This window comes from Chiloscyllium plagiosum, unplaced genomic scaffold (assembly GCF_037043375.1).
Source record: "Chiloscyllium plagiosum isolate Xiang-an unplaced genomic scaffold, Cpla_swu_hap1 HiC_scaffold_14, whole genome shotgun sequence".
In the NCBI taxonomy this organism is placed as follows: Eukaryota; Metazoa; Chordata; class Chondrichthyes; order Orectolobiformes; family Hemiscylliidae; genus Chiloscyllium; species Chiloscyllium plagiosum.
In genome coordinates this window covers 13467946-13481310 of record NW_028270152.1, presented here as the reverse complement: position 1 = coordinate 13481310, position 13365 = coordinate 13467946, and the positions used below count along the sequence as shown (strand labels likewise).

Here is a 13365-nt window from a genome sequence, read left to right as displayed (position 1 = left end):
AGCAGTTCAGAGGCTAGGAATACCACAGCAAGTAACTCACATCTGACTCCCAAAGCATGTCCTTCATCGACAAAGCACAAGTCAGGATTGTGATGGAATATTCCTCATATGCCTCCAATAACAATCAGAAGTTTTACACCATGGACAAAGTAGTTTAGCACATCCACAAACAGTCACTCCACCAACAACGCTCATTGCTGCAGTGTACACTAACTAAAAACTGTACTACAGAAATTCACTAAGGGTACTTCCTTATACACTTTTCAAAGCCATAGCCATTTTCACTTAGAATGACACGGGCAGCAGATGCACAAGCATATTACCACCTGCAAGTTCCTCTCCAAGTCACACACCATACTGACTTGAAAATATATCACCGTTCCTTCAGTGCCACTGTGTTAAGATCATGGAATTCCCTCCCTAATGGCATTATGGGCCGACTGAGAGTACATGGACTGCAGCCATCGAGTGAAGTAGCTCACCATCACCGTCTCAAAGGGCAACTAGAGATAGGCAATAAATGCTGGTCCAGCCAGCAATTCCCACGTCCAGCAAGTGACTAGAAACAACATTTCTCCCTTTCTACTTTGGTGTCAAGGATAAACATTGATGACACACCAAGCCAGTAACACCCTCATTCAACATCAATCTTATGATTCAGGTAGAAAACATGTTTTCCAAGAACGTGAAAGATGAGATGCAACTGTTAACATTCAGCTAGTTTAACACTGAATGGTTTAAAAATTGACATTCCATTTAAAGGTCTCATTTAACACTCTCCATGTACAAATACTGTACTTGGAAACATTTAGAGGAATTAACATGGTGCTGGCAAGTAAGCTCAAGTCTAAAATATATCCTAAGATTTAAAGTTTAGCTGCATTACCATTGCTCATTGTTTTTCTGACTAAACTCCAATACAGTGCCAGAACAGCAGTTACCATTTTCATAATGATGTCCTGTTCTTAACCTTACAATTTACTTGTTAATGGGCAAGGAAATATTAACTCATCTTAATACAGTAATTGCACATGACAAGGAGCTCTGTATCCATATGCAATATACAGTAAAAATACTGTGGCTCTATGATATCTGACTTTCGCCATAACATGATTTTAAAATAACCCCAATAATCCAACAGCTGCAGGAAACAACACAAGAGTAACTTTTACCTCCTTTTAAGTTGCAAACTAGAAAAGGGACAAAGCCTGGATAGAACGCAGAAGACATCAAGCTGCCTTCTCCCTCAATTTCTTTTGAACACATTCATTATTTCCTCTGGTAATTTTTTTTATCCTTTTCTCATGTTAGTGTAATTCAGGATGGCATTTGTTGTTGCAAAGAACAGACCTCTTGCATTTCTGTAGCATCCTTTGTAGTGAAATATTTTTGAAGGGTACTCAATTGTAACGTCGGAATGCAACTGCCAGTTTAAAAGCAATTTGAAAGTAATCAAAACATTTGTGTTAGTAATGTAGGCTGAGCAATAATTATTGGTCACAAGAACCTAGACCTGCTCAGCTTTTCCAGCAACTTCTATTCTTGTCTAAGGTAAATATTAAGGAGGATTCAACAACTAGGAAGGATAGCTAAAAAGAAATAGAGGCCAGGAAGTATTGGTTATAAAGGATGGGATCAGTACATTACTGAGAAGGATCAGATGATCAAGATGTAGAATCAGTAAGGCAGAACTGAGTAACATTAAAGGAGCAACAAAGGTGACCCAATTGTAATGGCAAAGAGAGGCACTGCATAAATCAGGAAATTAAACATGCATGTAGCAAGGGTAATACAGTATCAAGGTGGACTTCAATCTACATAGAGCCTGGGCAAGCCTAATTAGTCTAGCAAACCTAAATGTGTGGAGGACAGATTCCTGGAGTGTACACTAAACTGTTGATCACCATTGCACTACACACACACACACGCGGACATAGGTACACATAGACGCGCACACAGACATCCACACACACCCTTATAGACACACAGACTCCCACACATGCACCCCCTCACAGACTTAAGACACTCTGCACTCACCACACACACACACACACACACTTTCTCACACTCACAACCCCCACCCCAGACAGACAGAAACACACACACAGACAGACAAAGACCCACATGCACACACATATTTTGTGTGATGAATTTTTTTGGTACTTTCAGAGTTACATTGCACTTTGCTCAAAAACCACATACATTTATGTAGAACTCTGAGCTCAAAAACTGCATGAATTTATGTAAAACTCTTATCTCACTTTTTAGATTGGAATCAATCTAAACATCAGGTCATAGACAGAGAACACAGGGGGTTAACACCTTCAACATATTGTCTAGCTATCACCATTGTTAACAGCTAACCAGAGAATGCAACTTTAAAAAAAAGGGTTTTGTGATTTACACATGAAAGAAGTGAAACTATCGCTGTATTCTAACAGATGAAAGGCTTAACAGACAATCAATTCTTCAATGTATAATTTCAGTTACATCACACTGCAAATTTTTGCTATAAAATCTGTGTTACGATCGAGCCCTCCACAATCACCTGATGAAGGAGCGTCGCTCCGAAAGCTAGTGTGCTTCCAATTAAACCTGTTGGACTATAACCTGGTGTTGTGTGATTTTTAACGTTTTCTAGAACACTATGTTGAGGAATCAACGAAGTTGGGCCATTTTAGAACTTGCATTGCACAATTTGAAATAAATTGAGAAACTTCATTGACAATGGTAGTCAAACAATAAAGATTTTAAAAACTAATAAATGGTGCACAACTAATTTAATTCCTGAGACGCACAGAAGGAAAGGTGTTCCAGTATGGTCAACAGCTGAAGATATTAGAGTCGAGAGTGTGGTGCTGGAAAAGCACAGCAGGTCAGGCAGCATCTGAGGAGCAGGAAAATCGACGTTTCGGGCTTTAACCCGAAAAATCGATTTTCCTGCTCCTTTGATGCTGCCTGATCTGCTCTGCTTTTCCAGAATCACACTCTCAACTCTAATCTCCAGCATCTGCAGTCCTCACTCTCGCCTAACTGAAGATACGGTATCAGACCAAAAGGAAGAACCTAATAAAGTTACCAATAAAGTAGTAAGCCTGAGAATTAGGAAAGGTTTGAATTCAGATGAGAACCAAGAAATTGATGAAAAGAAAACAGAATATAAAGTAGCAAAAATTTTGAAATGGACCTTGAAAGCTTATGGATAGGTAAAAAAAAATTAATTAAGATTAACTTTTTTAAAAAAGGGTCCATTACAGAAGGAGAACATATCATGTGGAATAAGGAAATCGTGGATATATTAAAAGAAAACTGTGTCCATCTATACAAAGAAAAACACAAAAACCTTCCTGCAATAGTGGACAACCTAAGGACTAGTGAGAATGAGGAAATGAAAGATATCCAGTAAGAGTAAAAAAAGAGCAGAAGACAAATTACTGAGAATAAAAACTCAAACTCCTTGTACCTAATAATCTACATCTCAGAGTGCTGAGAAAGTGGCTGTTGAGATAGTGGATGCGTTGATGGTTATCTTCCAAAATTCTGTAGTTGAACAAATTGGAAATATAACACCGTTAAGAAAGCAGGGATAGAGAAAACAGGGAGCTACAGACCTGTTAGTCTGACACCAGTGATAGGGGAAAAAAGCAAAAATCTATTTTTAAGGTTGTGATAGTTGGAGTAAAGAGTCATTGAATTGAATCCCTACAGTGTGGGAAAAGCTGTAGTGAAACCTTGCTGTGTACCTGCTGCATCTATATTCTAACTTTTTGTTTCATGCACAAGTAGATCCCAACTCCTTTTGTGTGACAGCTTTCTGCAGTTTTCTCCACCTAAATAACATCGTTATTTTTTTCTCCCTGAGAAAGTGTACAAGGTATGAGCAGGTAGGGAAAGAGTTAAGTTTAACAAAAGGTTCAGCTAGCATGACTTGGTTCAGGTAAGAACTTGCAGTAAACAATGATTTGCAGGTTATGTAAATCATTAGGTGCATTAGTTAGAGGGAAATGGGGTCGGGTGGGTTATTCTTCAAAGGATCAGTGTGGACTTGTTGGGCCTCAAAATCGCAAAACAGCTACTTTCAAATATGAGTGTAAGTATGTGCTGGGAACAATCTACCTAGACAAGGGGAGAGTATGTCATTTCGGATTACACGAATTCACCAAAGGAGCATGCCATTTGGTCCAAATGGCCTGTTTACATTTCTAATTAGTTTCTTCTCACTTCTATTCATGCCACCTTTTATTTCTCTTGCACCCTTATGTTTATAATGTCCACTTAAAAGCATCTATGCATTACACCATCATGTCACATGCTAGCAATCTCCACATACTGCTGAGCCTGAGTAAAGGAAATATCCCCCGAATTCCCTCTTGGATTTATTTACTATTATCCTATTTTTCATAGAATCCCTACAGTATGCAAGCAGGCCATTTGACTATTGGACCCACACTGACCCTCCACAGAGCATACCACCCAGACGTATCCCCCTACCTCCCCCCCCCCCCCCAATCTATCCCTGGAGCCCTGAATTACTCATGGCTAATCCACCTAGCCTACATATCCCTGGACACTGGGCAACCTAGCATGGCCAATCTACCTAACCTTGTTTATTGAATGCAAATTTTGGTCTTCCATAGTAGTAAGAACATTTTTATGTCTATCAATGTTCAAGACTTCTATTCGATCAACCCTCAGCTTTCTCACTTTTGTAAATAGGCTCTTATATCCAGAGGAGGAGAAAACAAATGGTCAAGCAAAATCATATGGAATTTTTAAAAATTATCAATGTTTAATTTTGGAATAGAATACAAATAAAGTATGAAACAGCTTAATTTCAAACTGAATTTCCACATCTATCTCCTCTCAGCATTTTACAAAGGAATGAAATCCTATTCAAAGGTTTATTGGGAGCATAGGAGGTTGAGGGATGGCCTTACAGAGATTTATAAAACCATGAGGGGTATAAGGTGATTAGCAAGGGTCTTTTCCTTGCGGTAGGGAAGTGCAAAACAAGGGAGCATATTTTTAAGGTGAGAGGAGAAAGTTTTAAAAAGGATGTGAGTTCCAACTTTTTGTTTTAATACACAGTGGTTCCTGTGTGGAATGAACTGCCAGACAAAGTGATGGATGCAGGTACAGTTACAACATGTAAAAGATATTAGAATAAGGACATGAATAGGAAAGATTTAGAAGGAGATAGACCAAACGCAGGCAAGTGGGACTACTTTAATTTGGGAACATGGTCAGTGTGGACTGGTTGGACTGAAGGATCCATTTCCATGCTGTATGACTCTTTAACTATCAGCATGGTTTAGCAAAGCTTCAATAGTTCTACAGTATAACCAAGTGCTTATTAACCAATAGTTGCGCCACACAACTCACATCCAACAGCGTACTTATTACAGCTGAAGTGCATAAAATACACCAACTCAACCACAGAAATCAAACACCTGAAAGACCTTGATAATGTTCCAAACAGAAATTATCTCGTGCTTCACAACACTTGGTGTACTCAGATTTCAAGCCTGTTCACAGAACCAAATATCCCGAGAAGAAATCAAAGGCCAAAACTATTCAATGTTTATCCAAGATTGCAACAGCTCCAGTACCCTGAAGAAAATTTAACTAGCACATTAACTAACAGGTGAAACCGAAATCTCAACCACAATCAAGGTTGCACACCAGGGTGGCAAAACAAATGGCCTTTTTGACAGTGTTTACATAGTTGTCAGTCATGCCCAAATAATTTACAACAAACACAGCAATGCAAATTCAAATTGAACAAATTTCACAAAGGAAGAAAACCCAAACTCTGAAACAGACACAGATTAAAAACCTGAGAGTTGCAATAGGCTCAACACAAAAAGCTGAACCACTGCGGGCAAAAAAAAAATCAAGAAAACCAACTGAACAAGCACTGAAAAACAACAGCAGGATACAAAAGCGTAAAGTCCCACCCAAGCTGCACACTGGTCTGGTTGGATAGCACTATGCAGTATTTATAGCCGAGAGACACCCACTGCATTCTTTATTCTGGTGAGAAGAGACCAAGTATATTTGCCAATATTGCCTCAGAGGTATTATTCTGGTCGCTGATACAAACTCAGGTTTAAGAACAAACTATCATTGTTACATCCAGGATAGCCCAAATGTTTTGAAAAAAAAAGTACTCAAAAAACTCAGTAATTCTGGTAGCTTCTTAGGACAAAGAGAAAAACAGTTAACACAGAGTTGAATATGATACTTTGAAACAGTCTGAAATTAATGTTCTGGAACCACTTTACCCTGGGAAAGCACACAAGACTCCAAATTTCCTTTGCAACCTGAAGCATAATTCAAAGTATTTTGTATCATCCACCACTTCAATAACTTAAATGCGCGAGGCACTTCAAGAATCAAATGTTCTCCCTATCAGCCAGAATCTTCTACAATAGAACAGGATATTATGGAAGCAGAAATCAATCATGGTGAAAAGAAATTGGATGGCATTTGAAGGAAACTTGCAGAGCAATGACAATGGAGCAAGGGAATGGGACTGTCTGGATTGTTCCATGGAGAGACAGCACACAGTTGATGGGTCAGATAGCCTCTGTGCAGTAAATGACTAATACTCAAAACTTTGCAGCCTTTAACCTATCTCACCAAGCCAATGAATCTTCACCCTGTTTGTGCTCAGCTGCATGGGTTCAAGTGTCCCCATTTCTCATATTTTAAATTCTTAACCTTTTGTTTAAATCTCTCCATGACCTCTAACGTCCCACAAATCGCCTCTCCCAGGACTTTCCTGGGTTGTGTCATATCTCAAAACACATTCCACCCCTTCAACGCATCCTTGGCAACTCTGCCTCCAGTCACTTAGGACTCTTGTTCTGAATGAGAATGAAAAAAACTGCCACTATCAAGCATGACTCCATGTATCCAATTACCTTATATCAGCAATTAAGCCGTGAATAGAGGCAGGGAAAGGAGAAAGATAGTGTTAGGAAATTGTTGCTATTTAACCAGCTCAAAAAGAGAATGCATCACCAAATGCAGAAGTAATACTGCAAAGTTGAATAGCCTCATAACACTTAGTACCGTAGGTAAAAACAATGACTGCAGATGCTGGAAACCAGATTAGTACCGTGGCTCACAGCATCTGTGATTTTGTATCATTATGATCAGAAAAACTTACAGGAGGGGAAAAAAAGAAAATGGAACTGTGGGAGGGAGAGCACAAAAGTCAATCTTTAATACACATTTACATTCTTCGCAAAAACATTTAAAAATTCTCCAAAAGTAGTGATTCAGCAAAATTACTTTCCATGACATTCTTATAAAACATCATCCCAAAATTTGAGCCCCTCTTTTCAGAACATCTGCATATCATCATTAATTTATGACTGTGCTATGTACTGTCTACTTCCTGCATGAATGCCATAGGACAGGAAATGTTAAAAACATCAATATTAAGCAGAATACAGGAGACCACTGTTGGAGAAAGCAGTCTGAAAACAAAGCACTTTCTCCGTTACCTAGCCGAGATTGCCAACATGCACTCTTCTCAATATTGTTGGGTGATAGTATCACTGCAGCTGAAAACATTGTGGGTCTTCTCAGACTTCTGATTGATGATGATTAATCTTTCGGTTATGACTAATACTCGTGCAACTCAATAACACACTTGCAGGCATCAGTGCTATTAGTCTACTTAAATACAGAATTGTTATCATCCAGCTATACTAGCACCTCCATCACTCTCTCAACTTCAACTATTGAGTGCAGTAATCAATGTGGACAACTAATATTGTCACAAACATTCCTACATTAATACTAGTTAACATTTGTGCGTTATTTATTAACATTACTGATGCCAAATCCAACTAACAATTGATGATTGATGCTATTATTCTTTATTACATCAGTTAATGCTGGTTATAAATGCTCTTGGTGTTCTATTATCATAGTTAACATTGGTTATAAATACTCCTGTTTCTTCATTATTCAAGTTATTGCTGATTATAAATGCTAGGAGAAAGTGAGGACTGCAGATCAGTTGAAAAGTGTGGCACCCGAGGAGCAGGAGGGTGACTGCCTGACCGGCTGTGCTTGTCCAGCACCACACTCTTCAACTAGTTATAAATGCTTCTGGTGCTCTGTTATCATAGTTAGTAATGGTTATTAAAACTAGTGTACCATCTATTAGTACCCTTGGTGATAATTATGCTAGTTAATAATGAATACAAATGCTAAGTCACCTGGCTAAAGGTGCAACTGTTTACCACAATGGTTAGCATTGGGTTAGTGGCTTGGCTATTTGTAATTTTAGTTAAGGCTGGTTATTAATGACAGGATACCATTTATCATGCTAAAGGTACTTCCTGCTCTGGAAAAGAACACATTGGGGTGGTTCATCCTGGAGCCAGTGCTGCTGGGTTAACATTAGTTATGCTAGTTAGTGCTGGTTATGAGTCAGTACCACCCCCTCTAGGTTATTACGGGGCTCCGGTGGTTTCCTCTCCCACCCCCCCCGGCCTAGGCTGGGGGTAGCCCGGCTCCCGGTACTCACCCGGCCGCTAGGCCCCGGGGGCAGTGACGGAGGCACGGCCTGGGCGCGGGCCCCACTGACTCCCGGTCGCTCGGATCCGCCGTTAGGGAAACGCAGCGCGAGCGGAACTGGCCCGTCCGCCTCCTCCAGCGTCACTTCCGGGGCACTGCAAACCGGAAACCGAATCAAGCGGGCAGCCCTGAGTCATGCAAATCAGTGTCAGCACCAAGGGATGTGTTCAGCCCATGTTGATGCAGACAGGCGAATGTCACTCCAGAGTCATACATGCAGCCCCATGTCAGCCCATGTTGATGCAGACAGGCGAATGTCACTCCAGAGTCATACATGCAGCCCCATGTCAGCCCATGTTGATGCAGACAGGCGAATGTCACTCCAGAGTCATACATGCAGCCCCATGTCAGCCCATGTTGATGCAGACAGGCGAATGTCATTCCAGAGTCATACATGCAGCCCCATGTCAGCCCATGTTGATGCAGACAGGCGAATGTCACTCCAGAGTCATACATGCAGCCCCATGTCAGCCCATGTTGATGCAGACAGGCGAATGTCATTCCAGAGTCATACATGCAGCCCCATGTCAGCCCATGTTGATGCAGACAGGCGAATGTCATTCCAGAGTCATACATGCAGCCCCATGTCAGCCCATGTTGATGCAGACAGGCGAATGTCACTCCAGAGTCATACATGTAGCCCCATGTCAGCCCATGTTGATGCAGACAGGCGAATGTCATTCCAGAGTCATACATGTAGCCCCATGTCAGCCCATGTTGATGCAGACAGGTGAATGTCACTCCAGAGTTATACATGTCAGCCCTGATGAATTCATACAGCCCAGAGTCATACATGCAGCCTCCTGTCAGCCCATGTTGATGCAGACAGGCGAGTGTCATTCCAGAGTTATTCATGCAGCCCCCTGTCAGCGCTGATTGATTCATACAGCCCAGAGTCATACATGCAGCCTCGTGTCAGCCCATGTTGATGCAGACAGGCGAGTGTCATTCCAGAGTTATTCATGCAGCCCCCTGTCAGCGCTGATTGATTCATACAGCCCAGAGTCATACGTGCAGCCTCGTGTCAGCCCATGTTGATGCAGACAGGTGAATGTCATTCCAGAGTTATACATGCAACCCTGATGAATTCATACAGCCCAGAGTCATACATGCAGCCTCCTGTCAGCCCATGTTGATGCAGACAGGTGAATGTCATTCCAGAGTTATACATGCAACCCTGATGAATTCATACAGCCCAGAGTCATACATGCAGCCTCGTGTCAGCCCATGTTGATGCAGACAGGTGAATGTCCTTCCAGAGTTATACATGCAACCCTGATTAATTCATACAGCCCAGAGTCATACATGCAGCCTCGTGTCAGCCCATGTTGATGCATACAGGCGATTGCCATTCTGGAGTTATACATGCAACCCCATGTCAGCCCAGATTGATGCTTGCAGCCCCGTATTACCACAGATTATACATAGAATCCAGTGGTAGCCCAGATTGATGCATACAGTCCTGTGTCACCCCAGGTTGCTGCATGCAGTCCCGTGTCATACGTGCATTTGATGCACGTAACCCAGAGCGATGCAGGCAGCTCCATTGGCAGTAGAGTGGTGCAAACAGCCAAGTGGTACTCCAGATTAAATGTGTGCTGCCCAGTGTAATCAGTGAGCCATGCAACCAGACCTGTGTCATCCTAGAGTGATGCATTTGGTTCAGCGTCATGCATGCAGCCCAGAATCAGGCCATGTTGATGTAGTGGTACTGGAAGAGCACAGCAGTTCAGGCAGCATCCGAGGAGCAGTAAAATCGACGTTTTGGGCAAAAGCCCTTCATGAGGAATAAAGGCTGAGAGCCTGAAGCGTGGAGAGATAAGTGAGAGGAGAGTGGGGGTGGGGAGAAAGTAGCATAGAGTACAATAGGTGAGTGGGGGAGGGGATAAAGGTGATAGATCGGGGGGGGGGGGGGGGGGGGAGGGAAAGAGGGTGGAGTGGATAGGTGGAAAAGAAGATAGGCAGATAGGACAAGTCATAGGGACAGTGCTGAGCTGGAAGTTTGGTACTGGGGTGAGGTGGGGGAAGGGGAATTGAGGAAACTGTTGAAGTCCATATTGATGCCCTGGGGTTGAAGTGTTCCGAGGCAGAAGATGAGGCGTTCCTCTTCCAGGCGTCTGGTGGTGAGGGAGCAGCAGTGAAGGAGGTCCAGGACCTCCATGTCCTCGGCTGAGTTGGAGAGGGAGTTGAAATGTTGGGACACAGGGCGGTGTGGTTGATTGGTGCGGGTGTTCCGGAGATGTTCCATATAGCGCTCTGCGAGGAGGCATCCAGTCTGCCCAATGTAGAGGGGAGCACCGGATACAATAAATAATATTAGTGGATGTGCAGGTAAAACTTTGATGGATGTGGAAGGCTCCTTTAGGGCCTTGGATGGAGGTGAGGGAGGTGGTGTGGGCGCAGGTTTTGCAGGTCCTGCGGGGGCAGGGAAAGGTGCCAGGATGTGAGAGTGGTTTGTGGGGGGGGAGAGAAGCATGGACCTGATCAGGTAGTCACGGATGGAACGGTCTTTACGGAAGGCGGATTGGGGTGGGGAGGGAAATATATCCCTGGTCTTTTTGGAGGTGGTGGAAATGTCGGCGGATGATTTGGTTTATGCGAAGGTTGGTAGGGTGGAAGGTGAGCACCAGGGGCGTTCTGTCCTTGTTACGGTTGGAGGGGTGGGGTCTGAGGGCGGAGGTGCGGGATGTGGACGAGATGCGTTGGAGGGCATCTTTAACCACGTGGGAAGGGAAATTGCGGTCTCTAAAGGAGGCCATCTGGTGTGTTCTGTCGGGGAACTGGTCCTCCTGGGAGCAGATAGGGGGAAGGCGGAGGAATTGCGAATACGGGATGGCATTTTTGCAAGAGGTAGGGTAGGAAGAGGTGTAAGCCAGGTAGCTGTGGGAGTCGGTATAGAAGCGTATGTCATTCCAGAGTTACACTTCCAGCTCCAGGACAGCCCAAAATGATGCATTCAGCCCAGCGTCGTGCATACAGTCCAGTGTCAACTTGCATCGATACATACAAGCGAATGCCATTCCATTATACAAACAGTCCCGAGTTAGCCCAAGATTGATGCGTGCGACCCAATCTTAGCACACAGTCCAGGGGTAGCCTGGATTGATGCATACAGTCCTGTGGCACCGGAGACTGGCGCATACAGTCCAATGTCAGACCACTAATGCATACAACCGAGTGGTAGTGATACAACCAGCCCAGCAGTAGCCTACATTGACGTGTGCTGCCCACTGTTGTCCATGACCCACGCAAGCAGCCCAGAGTGTTGCATGCATTCAGAATAATGCAGTCCTTTGTTACCACAGTGTAATGTATACAGCCCAGAGCGAGAGCAGATGGATGCACGCAGCTCAGTATCATTCCCAAAGTAAAGCAAGCAGCCCAGAGTGACGCATACAAATCAATGCCAGCCCAGAATGATTAATGCTCTAGTACTCCTCTAGAGCAATGAATACAATGCAGCATCAATACAAGTCATAGATATGTACAGTATGAAAACAGACCCTTCAGAGCAACTTATCCATGCGGGTAATGTAGATTTCTACATTAATTTAGTCCCATTTTCCAACATTTGGCCCATATCCCTCTAAATAATTTCTATTCTCATATCCATCCACATTCTTTTAAATGTTGTAATTTAAACCAGCCTCCATCACCTCCTCTGACAGCAGTTCAAAAAATATATGCAGCTCAGTATCACAAGGCCACATTTGACTGAGCAGAGCATCAAGGAGCCATCTAAATCAATGGAATTTTGAAAAATTGCTTCACCACTGGAGCCATACACCTAGCATAAAGACAGTTGTGGTGGTTAGCGATCAATCAACTCACCTTCAGAATATCATGCATGTTCTGTAGGGTAGTGTCTACGCCAATCCATTTTCCATTTCTTTGTCAACTACCTTCTCTGCACCATAAGCTTAGAACTGGGGATCTTCATCAAAGATTGCGCAATGTTCAACACTATTTGTGACTCCTCCGTGAGGCAGTGCATGATCATAGACTTGGACTGATAAGTGGCAATTAACATTAGTGCCAGCAAGTGTCAGGCAATGATCATAGTCATACAGCGTGGAAATAGACACCTCAACTAGTCCATGCTGAACATAATCCCAACTTAAACTAGTCCCACCTGCCTGCTCCTGGCCCATGTCCCTTCAAATCTTTCCTATTCATGTACTTACCTAAATGTCTTTTAAATTATGCTGCATCCACCAGTTCCTCAAAGTTCATTCCACACACAAACCACCCTCTGTGTAAACAATTTGCCTCTCATGCCTTTTTTAAATCTCCCTCCTCTCACCATAAAAATATACTGAGTCTTGAAATCCCACAACCGAGGGAAACGACACCGAACATTAACCCTAACTGTAACCCTCATGATTTTATAAACCTCTAAGGTCATCTCTCAACTTCCTATTCTCCAATGAAAAATGTCCCAGCCAATGCAGCCTTTCTTTATAAACTCAAAGCCTTCCATATTAGGACAAACCGGCAGATAACCTGTGATCTACATTCATGAACATCAACTGGCCACTAAACAATACAAACATCTATCCTTCGTATCTACACACACACACAAAACAAGGTCCACAAATTCGACTGAGACAACACAACAATAATAGGACAAGCCATGCAGAGAAAACCAGAGAATTCCTAGAAGCTTGGCACTCATCCATAGACTCCATCAATAAACACATTAACCTACACCCAATATACCGATCACTGCAATGAACAAACAGAACTGGCAAATGGTAGGAGTGGGAA

General features: G+C 42.8%; 1 protein-coding gene across 1 annotated transcript in view; it reads right to left on the bottom strand.

Moving 5' to 3' along the window:
* arih2 (ariadne homolog 2 (Drosophila)) overlaps window positions 1–8670 on the bottom strand; it is a 97231-nt gene extending 88561 nt beyond the window's left edge. The window contains exon 1 of the mRNA XM_087994081.1: window positions 8549–8670. The gene's annotated coding sequence lies outside the window, so the exon portion shown is untranslated. The remainder of the gene's footprint in view (window positions 1–8548) is intronic.
* Between the last annotated feature and the right edge of the window lie 4695 nt (window positions 8671–13365).